Source organism: Thunnus albacares, chromosome 4, assembly GCF_914725855.1.
Source record: "Thunnus albacares chromosome 4, fThuAlb1.1, whole genome shotgun sequence".
Lineage (NCBI taxonomy): Eukaryota > Metazoa > Chordata > Actinopteri > Scombriformes > Scombridae > Thunnus > Thunnus albacares.
Genome location: NC_058109.1, coordinates 31,053,147 through 31,066,459, shown reverse-complemented (window position 1 = coordinate 31,066,459; position 13,313 = coordinate 31,053,147). Strand labels below are relative to the sequence as shown.

General features: G+C 39.2%; 1 long non-coding RNA gene across 1 annotated transcript; it reads right to left on the bottom strand.

The window, feature by feature from the left end:
- Positions 1 to 1,482: 1,482 nt before the first annotated feature.
- On the bottom strand, positions 1,483 to 3,321 carry LOC122981397. Its single transcript, XR_006403228.1, has 3 exons — positions 3,211 to 3,321; positions 2,410 to 2,472; positions 1,483 to 2,320 (listed from the first exon to the last, which is right to left on the bottom strand). It is a non-coding gene; the product is annotated as an uncharacterized LOC122981397 (long non-coding RNA).
- Positions 3,322 to 13,313: the final 9,992 nt, after the last annotated feature.

Sequence of the window (13,313 nt, the reverse complement as noted above, 5' to 3'; positions counted from 1 at the left end):
CTTCAAATTTTAAAGGCGGTTCTTATTTGGAGGCTTTATGACTTCAATTCATGAAAGTATGGAGATAAAAAGAAAAGGAATTGGGTCTGAAGAAGATAACAGAAAGAGGTGGAGTTTTGAGATTGGCTGGAGGCTAAGCTATAACACAAACATGTATGTACACACAGTCGGTGTGGTTGGTAGGTTGCTAGCTAGTGACAATAGCTATGGCCTACTAACAACTGTACAGTTGGGGGTCACACTTTGTTGTGTTCAGTTTGAACTTACCCTTACAGTAACATCATGAGTATTACATTTTAGAATTTCACAGGAAAAAGTCAGCCTGAAAATTCCCTTTGTCAATCCTGTAAACAACTAATCAATTTCACTAATGTCCATAGGCTACAGTGTCCTCTTGTAAGCCTTTGACTGTATCTTTCTTACAGTTAAAGGGACCATATTATGAAAAACTCACTTTTTCAGTGCTTTTGCACATGTATTTGGGTCTCTGATGTGCATACTAACAGAAGCTATGAAATGAGACTACCCAGTCAGTTTGGTGTGGGTTGGCTTCCTCTGTACTCTTGTGATTCCACAAGCCATTCAGATTTGATGCCCCTTCTGACATCACATGGGGCAAAGCAAAGCTAAGCTAAGCTAAGGGTGAAAAATTTGCCTGTATAGCAGGGCTGGACCGGGGGACAAAGCTGCTGCATGCCAACAGACGGCTGCTGAGCCCCGGCAAGCGATGCAGGAGAGAGCCAGCCAGGTAGCAGGGCCAAAGATTCATGTTGCTACTGGTGTCTTCTGGAGGAATAAACACATGATTCTGCTGTGATGTGGAGCGGGTCACTGGCAGGGGAGGAGTTTGTTTTTTAACCCTTTGATTAAGTGGATTTATCGTCAATCTCGCTTCTCATCATAATGTAGTTATTTCGACATCCTTTTGATCCATTTATTGCAATTAAATCATGGCAAAATCTAAGTTTAAATACACTCAAACCGGCCATTCTGAACAGGGCTGTTTAGACAGGATGAGAAGGCCACTGTGGTGCTTGATCCTTGTGGTATTTGACTATAGTATGTCAAATACATGTATTAAGATCCCAGGGAACTGTGTTAACTTGTGGAAGAAGGGTATAATATGGTCCCTTTAAAACAACATATGAAAATGTCTTGCTTTGACATAACATATTGACTTATGTTAACATGAGAAGTTTCTTGTTAGAAGCTAGATTAGTTATGTCATTTTAATGAGAAATTATGAAGTATGTTTCAAAAAATAAGAAAAATAAGTCATTACTGTAACATGAATACACTTTCTTCCCCTATGACCTTAATATATCTCAAAGAATTGTCAAGGATCCAAAGAGTGTGATCGCTGTGGCTTCTCCTTACGTTCCCCACAAATCCACAAACATGGCAAGTTTTAAAAAAGGCAAATCGCAAACTTTTCGTAACAGCCTTGCTGACAAAATTGTATCAGCCAACACACAACCCAAATCTCGCGTACTGGAACAAAAACACTCGGCCCGACATCACGTAGTCTGGGCAGGCCGATTTGGCATAGTCTCAGCTGAGAGGTACAGCCGCAGCGCTGTTAACAGTCTGGGCCGAATCTTTGCCAGACACTTAGTGCCAGGGCTCAGTATTATTACCAAAAATAAACTGAAAATGTGTTTAATTACCTCCATAAATATTGCCAAAAACTTAAGAAAGGGTCCACTTTGTTATTTTAGTGCTTCATAAATCTACAAATCTGCATTTTATTGACATCAGAAAAATCTGGTTTTAAAAATGTTAAACTCAGTGCTCCTCCTAAGATCCACATGTCTGCTGTCAATCTGTATGCTGAGTATGGGTATTCCAAAAATGTTCCCTAAATATGTCTGAACACATTATTTCCTTCTCAGTCCTCACACACAACCTGTCTAGCTGACAAGCAGGCGCATTGGTTGATTTGCACAGATTAGAGCAATCAGTCCTGCTCCTCTATTAGTCAGGAGAACTACTCTATCTCTCTCCTACTCTATCCTGACTTGCTCATTAGCAACCCTGATGCTGAACTTCCATTGATATGAGTTTATGGCTATGCATTTAGTGAAGGTAATGTGAAGTGAATGAAAATGTAATCACATGTTAATAACTGTTGAGATTCATACGTGAGGACTGAGACAGCAGCTGCGTATTCAGATATTTAAGTAACAGTATGGTTAGAAAACTGGTGTCAGTCAGTGAAAGACTTCTTGTTTTCTTCAAAGTTTGGCTCACACATGTCTTCTGATTTCTGTAGTCGAGGGATGACAGGGTCACTGGCAGGAGTCTGAGGGATCTTCGGCATCTTGATGGATTAATTTTTGTATTATTTAATGATATATTAACCTCTTTATTGACAGCCAAATCTACCAGCATTGTTATTCCAAAATGTACCTCAAGGCAATCTGTCCATGTTGAACAGAAGCTCCTTGTCTTGCTTCTTTTGGTTTGAAAAATCTGGGAGACACATCAATAATGCATTAGTATAAGATTTATAATTCTGAAAAATGTAAGGGACATAATTTACCTTAGCATATGGTTTTCAGATGCATCTACCTTAATGTGGGTATAGTCAAAATGCTTTCAGCTGCCAGTTTATTACACACACACACACAACCACACAGAATGTGCAAACAAAGTGTAGGGAAAACGACACCCATAACATCTGAATTTCAACACAGCGTTACAAAGCGAGAGCCTGTGACAGAGTGTTACAACTGCTCCTGGGACATAGTCTGCCACACCCTTTACATCTAATTCAGTGCCTCCCTAACCTGCTGCCACTCCCCAAGTGGCTTTCTCCTTCTCTCTTCCTGTGAGTTTGTATGATTGTCTGCAGGTGTGTCGGAGCCAGAGCAGAGCCACACCAGCTGCACCTCATCTCAATAATCAAGACCTCTACAAAGACTCAGCCTTGCTACTTCTATTCTGCCAGATTGTAGACTGTGCTACCTGTCGGTTTGCTACACTTCAAGCCAACTTATTACCGTTCGCTATTCAACATTTAGTTCTTGTTGCCTGTTTCTCAAGTATTCATTCTGTTCTCAGTTTCCTTTGTAGTCTTGACTGCTCTGTTCCCTGCTTCCTCGGCCAATAACCGCCCCAGCCTCAGTTCCTGGCTCTTAGCTACCAGCTCAAGCTTCCCCTAGCCTGCAGCCCATCTTCCCTGTGTTCATGAAATAAATATCTCTTTACCTTATTCCTGTCTCCTTGTCTGTGTCTGCACCAGGGTTCACCTGTTCTATAGCCCCCACTTAACAGAGAGGAAGAAAGTGGGATGGAGAGGGAGAGACATAATTAAAGTTACTACAAGGAACTTTCATTTCCTGATTTTAGTGCACCCTGTGGACAAAAGCAGCAGTGTTTTACCAGAATAAGGACTGCATTTCCCATGAGCACCACCACCTCATGTTGTAAAAATCTTGGCTAGTGGTGCATTTGTTTTGGAAGCGAGTGAAAGAAAGTTGCTACTTATTTTTAATACCATTTTTCTTTTTTAAACACAGCTGTTTCGAGGCAATGTATAATATGCAATCTATTTGTGGCTATGTAAGATTAATAATTGTAATATGAGAATGGTGAAACGAAGTAAACTTTGTTTTAGTACTGTTCATACAGCTAGGTTACATGTAAGGCTGCATTCACACCAAATGCGGCAATGTGGCACGTTCCTGCAGGGTTATGTGGAGGTGTGGGCATGTTTATTTGTGCTCTAGAAGGTAACCATCAGAAAATAATGTTTTACTTCTCAGATTCACACCACCGCTCACTCTCTTCATTCACTCTAGCCTGCTCGACCACCACTGCTGTCTCTCTCTCTCGCTGGTGCTCTCAGCTTGCTCGCGCTCTCTCTCTTGTCTTTTTTTAAAAAAATGAGTCAGGAAGCCGACAAGTTTAAGTTTAACATTATCAAATTAAGAGAACTGTCCTCCCCCCATCTTCCCTTCATCCTCGTAACATCTGCTATTACAAAGTCACACAGCCTGGTGGGATGTAAAAATGAAATGCAACTACAACAATGTTAGACTTGTGACTTACAGACAGAAGGGCTGATGTTACACTCTATATTAAGCTTTAAGTGAAATGGATGAAACAAGATGCTGAGACAACATTTCTGAACAAATGAACAGACTTTAGCTCAGCTATTTTATAGTGGTCACAGTTAGCAGTGCTAAACATTGTGGTAGTTTCCTTACTGCCACTTATTCCCTTCAGCTCCGAGTGAGACAGCTGTCTGCAGTGATGGCCTTTTCATGGGCATGTTTCAGGACTGGAGAACTGTTTCTTGCCGACCATCATGTCTCCTCTCACCAGTTCCATGTGAGTGGCCATCTGGGTAAATATAGCCTTTAGTGGGTTAAAAATGCTGATGTCCAGGGGTTGGAGGATGTGGGTCCTGTGAGGGGGAAGCAGCAAAATTTCAATTTGGTTGGCTCTGCAGACATCAATAACCTGGTGGTGACAGTGGGTTTCATGCTGGTCGATGATTAACAAGAGAGGTCTTTCATAAGGGGCATGTTTCACAAAATGGTCCAGCCATTTTAGAAAGAGCTCTGTGGTCATGAATAGCCATACAGGCTGTCTGTTGGACCATCCAGACCATATGCCACATTGGTAAGGCAGTGGGGAAAGATGATGAAGGGCGGAATGCTGGTCCCTGCTGCACTGATGCGGCAGTGCACATTTATGTATTCCCTAATGGTCGCCCGCTGGAGATAAACAAGCCTCTTTCCCTTCTGGCACAGAACCTTCTCCTTGGACTTGGGCTCATCACCAAACCCTGTTTCATCACAGTTCCATACAAGGTGAGGCTTGTCATGGAGACTGTCTATATTAACAATATTTTCCAGGAGTTTGAAGAAGGTCTCATCAAAGCCTCTGATGTTGCTCCATGGACTCCGGGCTGATCTAGGGATTCTGGTGTGTGGCTGGTAAGATCAGGGTGGCAACCTTTGAAGTAGGCCCACCAGTTGTCGCTGAGGTCCTTCACCATATTCATATTTTATGATCTCCTTGTAAGAAGAAATCCATGGTCTGCCATCCATACAGTGTAGCATCTTCCTCTTCCAGGGTGATTGACCTATTCGGATGAGGACCACAGTCATGTTTCCTGCCTTGTGGTCTGCCAGGGTGAATTTAGGTATCCCATAGATCTTTAAGACTTTCCTCACACTTTTCCCTGATTTTACTCTCTGCACTGCCAGAAGAAGTGTTTCCCTGCTGTAAGCCTGTTCTCTTTTCCTGACATTCTCCTTTAACAAAAGAAAACATGTTCCCACAGTAACAAATCATTTATTTTTTTATCATTGTAATATTACATTGATTTATTGATTGCATTATTTTTTATTTCAGTGGAAAAAAGACATCCAGGCAGGGAGAGAAATGCTGAATCCTAACTCCTAGTCCATCAGGAAGGACTTTCCAGAGCTAGATAGAGGCTGCTCCCATTTATAGGGCAGAAGAATATAATGGAAAAACATATTGTAAACTTAACATTCATTTGTGTGTGTTTGTTAGAAAATGTCTTTAATTGTTAAACTAAGGTTGAATAACTTAATAAAAGTTGAGTCTTAAAATATTTTATGACAATTTAAGAAAGGTTTTTTTGCATTTATTGTGCTTTCTCGAGATTAAAAGCACCCTGAAATTAGTATTTTGCTGACACAGGCTCCTGCATATATCTCATTCAAAATTAAATGAAAACTATTGTACAATCTGAGACCAGTGGATTTCTGTTGTGTTGTAACATTACTGTGGCTAAACATCCAGAGTGTACCTCAGCTTTGAATGGTACTCCAGATTCAGGTCATACATCAGTCCATTCAGCAGTGTGCAAGCCTTAGCTGTGTTGTCACATTTTGTCGATACCTCATTGCCCTCGATAATGATGGCAACTGGACAGCAAGGATCTTCACAATGTGCAATGTAGGTCAGGGATCTTCAGTGTAGCCACCTCAATTGTCCTCTTTGTTGAATTCTATGTTTATTACCTGACAAAAAACAGACTTTCTACATGTTACTGGCGTCCAATTTAATAAATCAACAGTTATAAAAATGTGTAAACTGTGTCATTAAGGCAGATGAGCATTTACACTTTACATGGAGCTAAAATTAATATTCAATTATGTTACATGGTCGCAGAACGTATTTGTGTCTGTTTATGAGTCATAACGAATCACAAATGATCTTTTAGAAGGAGTAGATGTTTACCAGTAAGCTTGGCTCCATTAAATTAATATGTTAACAGGTTTTCCTCCAACAGTAGGAAACCGTTGAAGACTTTATTTGCCTTGTTGTCAATCATTTAAAATGTAAATTAACTTATCAAACAGACTTTTCACAATTTATTCTTCTGATAAATTTGGCGTCATGTTTCACAAAGCAGAACTCTGATTTGATGAAATTACATGTTATAAAAATTACCTGGACCTGCCGACTGGCGGTGTTTCGGAATGTATGTAATTTAGTTCATAGAAGAGCTGTTAAAGTTGAATATCATGAGTCACACAAAGTCATAAGTGTTGATTTACGTTATGATTTATACGTTTACTGTTAAATTTAGCAATATGTTAACGGAGTCTGGAAGGTAGTAAGGCCGGCAGTCACTGAATGGGATACTGGTCTGTCGGACTAGTACAATAATATCATATCATTCTCATGAATTTCATACTGTGCAATATTCACATCTATTTATGTGCAATATTTCACATTACTCTACTGTATACTACACCTATTTTCATTGATATACTTTACCGTTTTATGTAGGCTATATGTTTATTTATTGTTGTGTGAGACTATGTTGTACTGTGCTTTTAATGCACCAACTAGGAGTAGCACCCCTAATTTCATTGTATCTACAATACAATGACATTCTGTTCTATTCTATCCTATTCTATGGGCTTTCAGTCCGATGGGACATTTTTCAAACTATTGGGGTTTTGGAATAATGGGCCTTCAGACCAATGGGCAGTTCCCACATGGACAAGGTTTCACAAAAGTTACTGAAATGTCTGCAACTGAAATACTTATTCAAGTTGCCAACCCCATGTTACAATTGCCACACACAAAAAGAGAAAATGATAATACTCATGGCAGAGTAATTTTACATAGGCAACGTTATTTGATCATAGCATTAAATAAAGTTAGCCGTGTCAGAAAAAGTAGCTAGCTAAAGTTAATCAAGCTAGCCTAGCTAACATTTGACAGCATTTGATAGAAAACTAATTAGAAAGATGTAGCACATTAACATCATTTACTACCTTTGGGGCAATACCAAAATACTTATATATACAAAGACATAATGTTAAATTGAAATACTTACAGAAGCTGGTGTTGCTCCACACAGTCGCTTCATGAAATGAACAGGAATGAAACAGGCAGAGAGCGCAAATCTTTTATGCTCCAATTGGGCGGCAGAACAAGGAATGGTGATTCTTTACAACAGCATCTCAATTGGATAAAACATTAGAATACTGACACACACAGTACCTACTTGTACGGTATTTAACAAGTTTGGCCCCGATCAGACAGAGTGCTTTTTAGCAGCCTGCGGCGGCTTTTTGTAATTGTTTTCAATGAGAGTGAAGCTTTTTGCTCAGCTGTGGTTTTGTGGTCACTGCGAGGGCTTGAGCCATTCCTCACTAACTATACACTTTAAGAGGGTTTGGAGCGCTGCTGTGATTTGAATTCATTCAGCTATACAATATAACTCATTCAGCTTTCATGGTGACTTAAGGCATTGAAGTGTGTGTGTGTGTGTGTGTGTGTGTGTGTGTGTAACTCATGAGGTTATTATAAAAATGTGTGTTTTTTTGTTTTGGAGTTTCAACAGATTGTTCTCTCTTACTCTCTCTCTTTGTTTTTTTTTCTTGGCTTTGTGTTACACATGACAAATTCTGTGGCACCTGTTCCTTTTTGTACCATCTCAGGTTTACAGAGAAAAATAACAGATGCCATCCTTTTCAGAATCATCTCAGCAGAGCAATTTTACTTCACATCTTCAGACAGTGACTGTCCTTGATTGAGACTAGAAAGATATGGTGATGCAATGGTTTAGTGTGTTCAGTTGTAGAAAAATAATAGGCAACACAAACTTTTCTATTACATTGTCTGGGTGACGTGAGCTGAATCAAAGGCTACATGAATGAATGGGTATTATGATATAATCAAGCCCTCATTATCACATCATTTATATTACCAGCATTATTGCAGCCTTGACAATCACTATCCTTTTCACAAAATGTGTCTGTCGTGCAATTTTTCACCTGGTTTGCCTACTGATGGCCCCTCCACCATCATACTCAATCTTTTAAGTGTGCCTCCCTTTAATGCTCTCCATCCTGATAAAGTCTAGATGACATCTTAATAAAGGGTAGATGACCTTTCCCTCACTGCGTGGAATGCATCATCTGGGTGCTACACACCTGACCGTCTGGAGGAGAACCATGCAATGCTTTGGTCCGTATTATTATATGTGTAGAAAAACAATGGATCCATGCAAATGCACTGGCCTATTTCAACACAAGCACACAATGATTGATGCAGTGAATGTAATGGCATATAGCCTGTGAATTAGGCATAAGTGCAAGCTATGAAAATAACATTACAGCGTATATGTTTTATAAGCACTTATAGTATTAAATATACATCTGCCAGTGTTGAAGGGTAACAATTCTTACTTCCGGAGAGAGTGTTTAGCCTAAAGCTGCTGTTATATTTATTCAAACTTGCTTGTGGGAAAGCTTCAGATACCCCCTGCCCCACACCTTTCCCAGGTCGGAATAAGGTGGGGCTGTGCACGGCCATTTCTGTAACTTTCCAAAATGGACAACCTGACATTCACACCGACTTCATACAGTGATTGACCAGCTGTGCAGTGGTGAGAAAGGACTCAGGGTTTCAACTTTTCTCTCCAGCGCTCCTTTTTCATTCTTCATGCAAATATTTCTGTAATGATTTATGTGAACAACCAAGTGCAACACTATGACTGCCTTCCAGGAGATCACGTCTCCCCCCCTTCTCTATGACTGTTGGCTTTTCACTTTGTCTTTGAGTGTAGCCGTTCAGGGCAACTATAAACACATTTGATTTTCATTGTAAGAACCAGTTCTGATAGACCATACAATAAATTGATCTTAATACTAAATATTCTATGTGGAGGGCAGCAGAGAGGGCTGATTTTCTGATAGTACATTTGATACTTTGATGCAAAATTTTAGCTTGGAGTTGTTTTACCACTGTATATTATACATACTCTCTGCAGCAAGCCCGGATTGAATAAAGGCCAAAACATCCTGCTGCTGACACAACAGCTTCTCACTGTAGATTTAACTCTTCCCCTTGTGCGTATATCTACAAGGCAAAAAATAATTAATTGCTGGTTGATCTGCAGCTTTCAGAACATAGTCTCACTGCTCAGATTATTAGTTTTTCAAGTTATTGATAAAAAATAGACAACTACAATTGGCAACTCACCCATGGCATTTTGTTGTCCCCCACTGTACTGATAGAACTGGAGTTAACTACTATATTATATACTTATATACATATATACATATATATATACTACTACATACTACTACTATATACTTGACACCTGTCATATGACATGCCATTGCGCTGCAGCAGTGGTGTGTTTTCAACTTAAGATTCCAAGATTCCATGACATGCCAAAAAGACATTGATGGTAGTGTATATGAGGGTTTGGTTTACATATTTGATTGGTCACATGTTCTTTGTTAGCAAATTTTCTTGGTTTTTATGGGGCTGTGTTTCTAAGCACTTTAAGAATTTCTTAACCATGTTAGCTTTGAAGTTGAGTTTCAAAGTTCATTCTTAACCTTGGAAAATCTAAAACTTAATTTTTGAGTTTAAAAGTAACCTTTTTTAACCAGTATGGGATGAAAAGAGATGAGGAGGTGAGTTTGTTTTGTTATCTGCTGTTTCAGGTCATGAGTCAACTTTGAACTCAACATAATGTTTGTATCTTGCAAAATCATGATTTTTTTGTTTGCTTTGTACTCCTGGCTCCAGTGTATTGTTTTGCATTGGCTCACAGCTGTTTGTGGGTTCAGCAGCTGCCCTGCTCACCTTAGCAAGTGCAAATTACCTGATAATACCTGAATAAACCTGATAAAACTTAAGGTTCCTTCCAGACATATCTTAAGATATATAAAAAATACTCTGTTTTGAATATTTGAGAGTGATATGGTTTTTCAACAAAAAAAGGTTCAGTTAACTAGTTAAAAACTCTTGAAAGTACATCTATTCCCTCTTCCTTGTTAAAAAATCCAGAATCTGCAAATATGCATGAATGTATATCTTTAGAATCGATTCAGATACACATTTTAAATGAGACATCCAGCAATAGCAGAGCATGATGCTGTGTAATATTTAAGAAAGCAAACAAGATGTCCACTTTTAATGGACAAATGTGAAATACCATTAGAAACATATGTTTGGTATGAATGTTAATATCTAATTTTCAGCCAAGACATTTTGATTCATTGAATTCATAGTGCTTGGGTTGTTGTTTACACATGAGCCAGTCTGGGAAGACAAAATGTGTCCCCACTTTTATGATGATCATTATTTCTTCATTTCCCTTGTCAGAAAAATTGCCTGCAATCAATCATGTACAAATGTGGATATCTAGAATAATCGAGCAACATACAGCAACATATTTAAGTATTCCCTCTAAAATGAAAACAGACACTCAGTGTCTTATAGACTGTTAAAGGCTGGCAATGACACTAGTCTGTTTATCATTTAGAAAACTATTAATAGAGAATTTCTTAATCTTCTGGTTTTTTTTTTTTAAGTACTTTTGAATAACAGTATCACTAACAGCTCAGTCTGGAATCAAAGAGTGTTTTTTGTGTGTGGACTCCTCAATAAAAATTGTACAATTTACAATTAGACAAAGTGTGTGCCAGATAAATAGATCACCAACGTGTGAAAGTGAACCTGACCTACTCACCCTAACAGGGTTCTAGGGTCAGTAGAGATAAGTTTGTGATCGTGCATCCATCGATAATTATTGCAATTATATAATTATTCATTTGGATTAATATTGTAATCAAAATAGCCATGAAGGTGTACATTCATCCACAAATATTCAAGCCACTCTGTATAATAAATGAACACTCACTATCAGCTGCCAATGAATGAGTTAACTGGGAGCATGATTTATCAAGGCACACCTGCTCGTTGTTGTTTGGGGTCCAGGTGGGGAGGCGAGTCGGGCGCTATACAGGTTGAACTCAGACCGGGCAGGATAACTGTGCTGTGGCCAGCAGCGTTACTTCACCACTTCACAAGCATCGTCATAATCATCATTACATCACTGTTACATGTTTTGGCTTGCTTTTTAACAGAGTTTTATGATCAGTCTGAACATGCACATAGACTCACAAAATGTCCCGTCTTGTGTTTACTTGCTTCATTTTAGTGGCCTGACTTTCAGGGCATGAAAGCCAATGAGAACTCTCCTGGCTGATGCTCCACTAAGAGCAAAAAGACAACACAAGGGAAGGTGAGGGGCTTTGTTTTCTGTTCGGTCAGCGCTTCACTCATCATCATCAACATTCGGGGCTTACACTGCCCTTATGTCATATCAGAGTTGTAGTCGTAATTACGACTGAGAAACTGGGATTTTTCAGAAAGAAAGCTCAGATAAATCCAACTTGGCACTTAATTGGACAGAGGTGCCCAGAAACCAAGCAAACATTGACACCTCACATGAGTCAATGTGCGACGTTTAATGTGATTAAATGCAAAACACATGGTGTTTGCTGAAATGCACGGCTCAGCCAGAGGTGCTGCTGCTGGGAGTCAAACTGTAGATCTTTATTACAAGTGATTTCTCTATCGCAATCTCTTCACTGTAATTTGCACCTTGTCTATCTTATGATGAGTAAAAATGAATAACGCACTGTCTTCAATCAAAATCTAATTTGATCTCATCTGATTTGACGGTCTCATATGAAAGAATGACATTCAGCCTCAGATTGTTTATTATAAAAGTACATCAAAAAAGAACCCATCATACATCATTGTTGGGCTTTCTAGTGATAATGGGAACATTTATTTGTATGTATGCAATTTGCAGTGGCTTTTAAGGCAATATCAACACAAGAACAAAAACCAAAAAACAATTTAGGAAGGCAGTAAAAAACTGAGGAGTGGCTCTCTATCTACTTCCCTTTAGTCTTTTTTCCAGATGCAGGTTACCGCAGCAGGCAGGTTGCTGTTTCAAGGCAGACAGCTCATCAAGATGAGTGAAGTATTGGGGCAGGAACTTGTCCACTCGCGGGCAGAGGGGAGCTAACAGCACACTTCCTCTCTCGAAAAAGGATCTACAGGAATAGTACCAGGCAATGTAGCATATACAGAATATGTACAGATGTACAACGCTTCTAATGCATTTCATATGTCCCTGCATGACCACTCAGTGTTCTATATCAGGGAGTTATTTTTGACTTACAAACATGCCAAACTAAATTATGTATGTTCATTGTGTCTTGTCTGTTCATTTCACTTGCTAAATTAGGTTTTGTGACCTGTTGTGCAGATTTGTCAAGTGTTTAATTGCAACAACTTTTTAACCATCAAGGATACAAAAATGACAGTTACATGGTTTGTGCCATAGACAGTTGCACCTTTAGGAAACACCACTGATTTTTTTTATTTTTCCTTGATAGCTCCTCCTCTGTTTTCTGTCTGGTACGCTCCCTGTGAGCTGCTTGATTACCTTCAGTGCTGAAACGATGAATTGTGAAGTCTGGCCAGAGCTCTAATCAGGGTATCAAAAAACCCTGATGAGATGCTGATGATGCAGGGGGAGGCCAGGGAGTCGGCTTTTTTTTATTTATTACTTGCACACTGCATATACTTTTTACACCATGAACACTTGCACATTCCTGGTCCATATTTTTCATATTTCATTTCATTCCCTTCAGTTTAAACTTTAACCTTGGAACAGCTCTTTGCACTTAGAATATATTTTATTTATTTTTTTATTGTAAACTCTTTTTCTAAGTCTTTTTTACATTATTTACGGTTACTTCATTTTTGTGTATGTTTTGACTGTTATGCACCACAACGCCAAGGCAAATTCCTTGTATGTGTAAACCTACTTGGCAATAAGCCTGTTTCTGATTCTGATTCTGAGTGGAGAAGGAGGAGCAACAGCTGCAGGCTGCAGAATGGGGTCAAGCTGAGGAAGTCTGAGGTGTCTGTAGCCTGGGGTTGTTGTGGTTCTGGCTGCACAGTCCTGAGGTCTTGACCTGGAGCAAAGG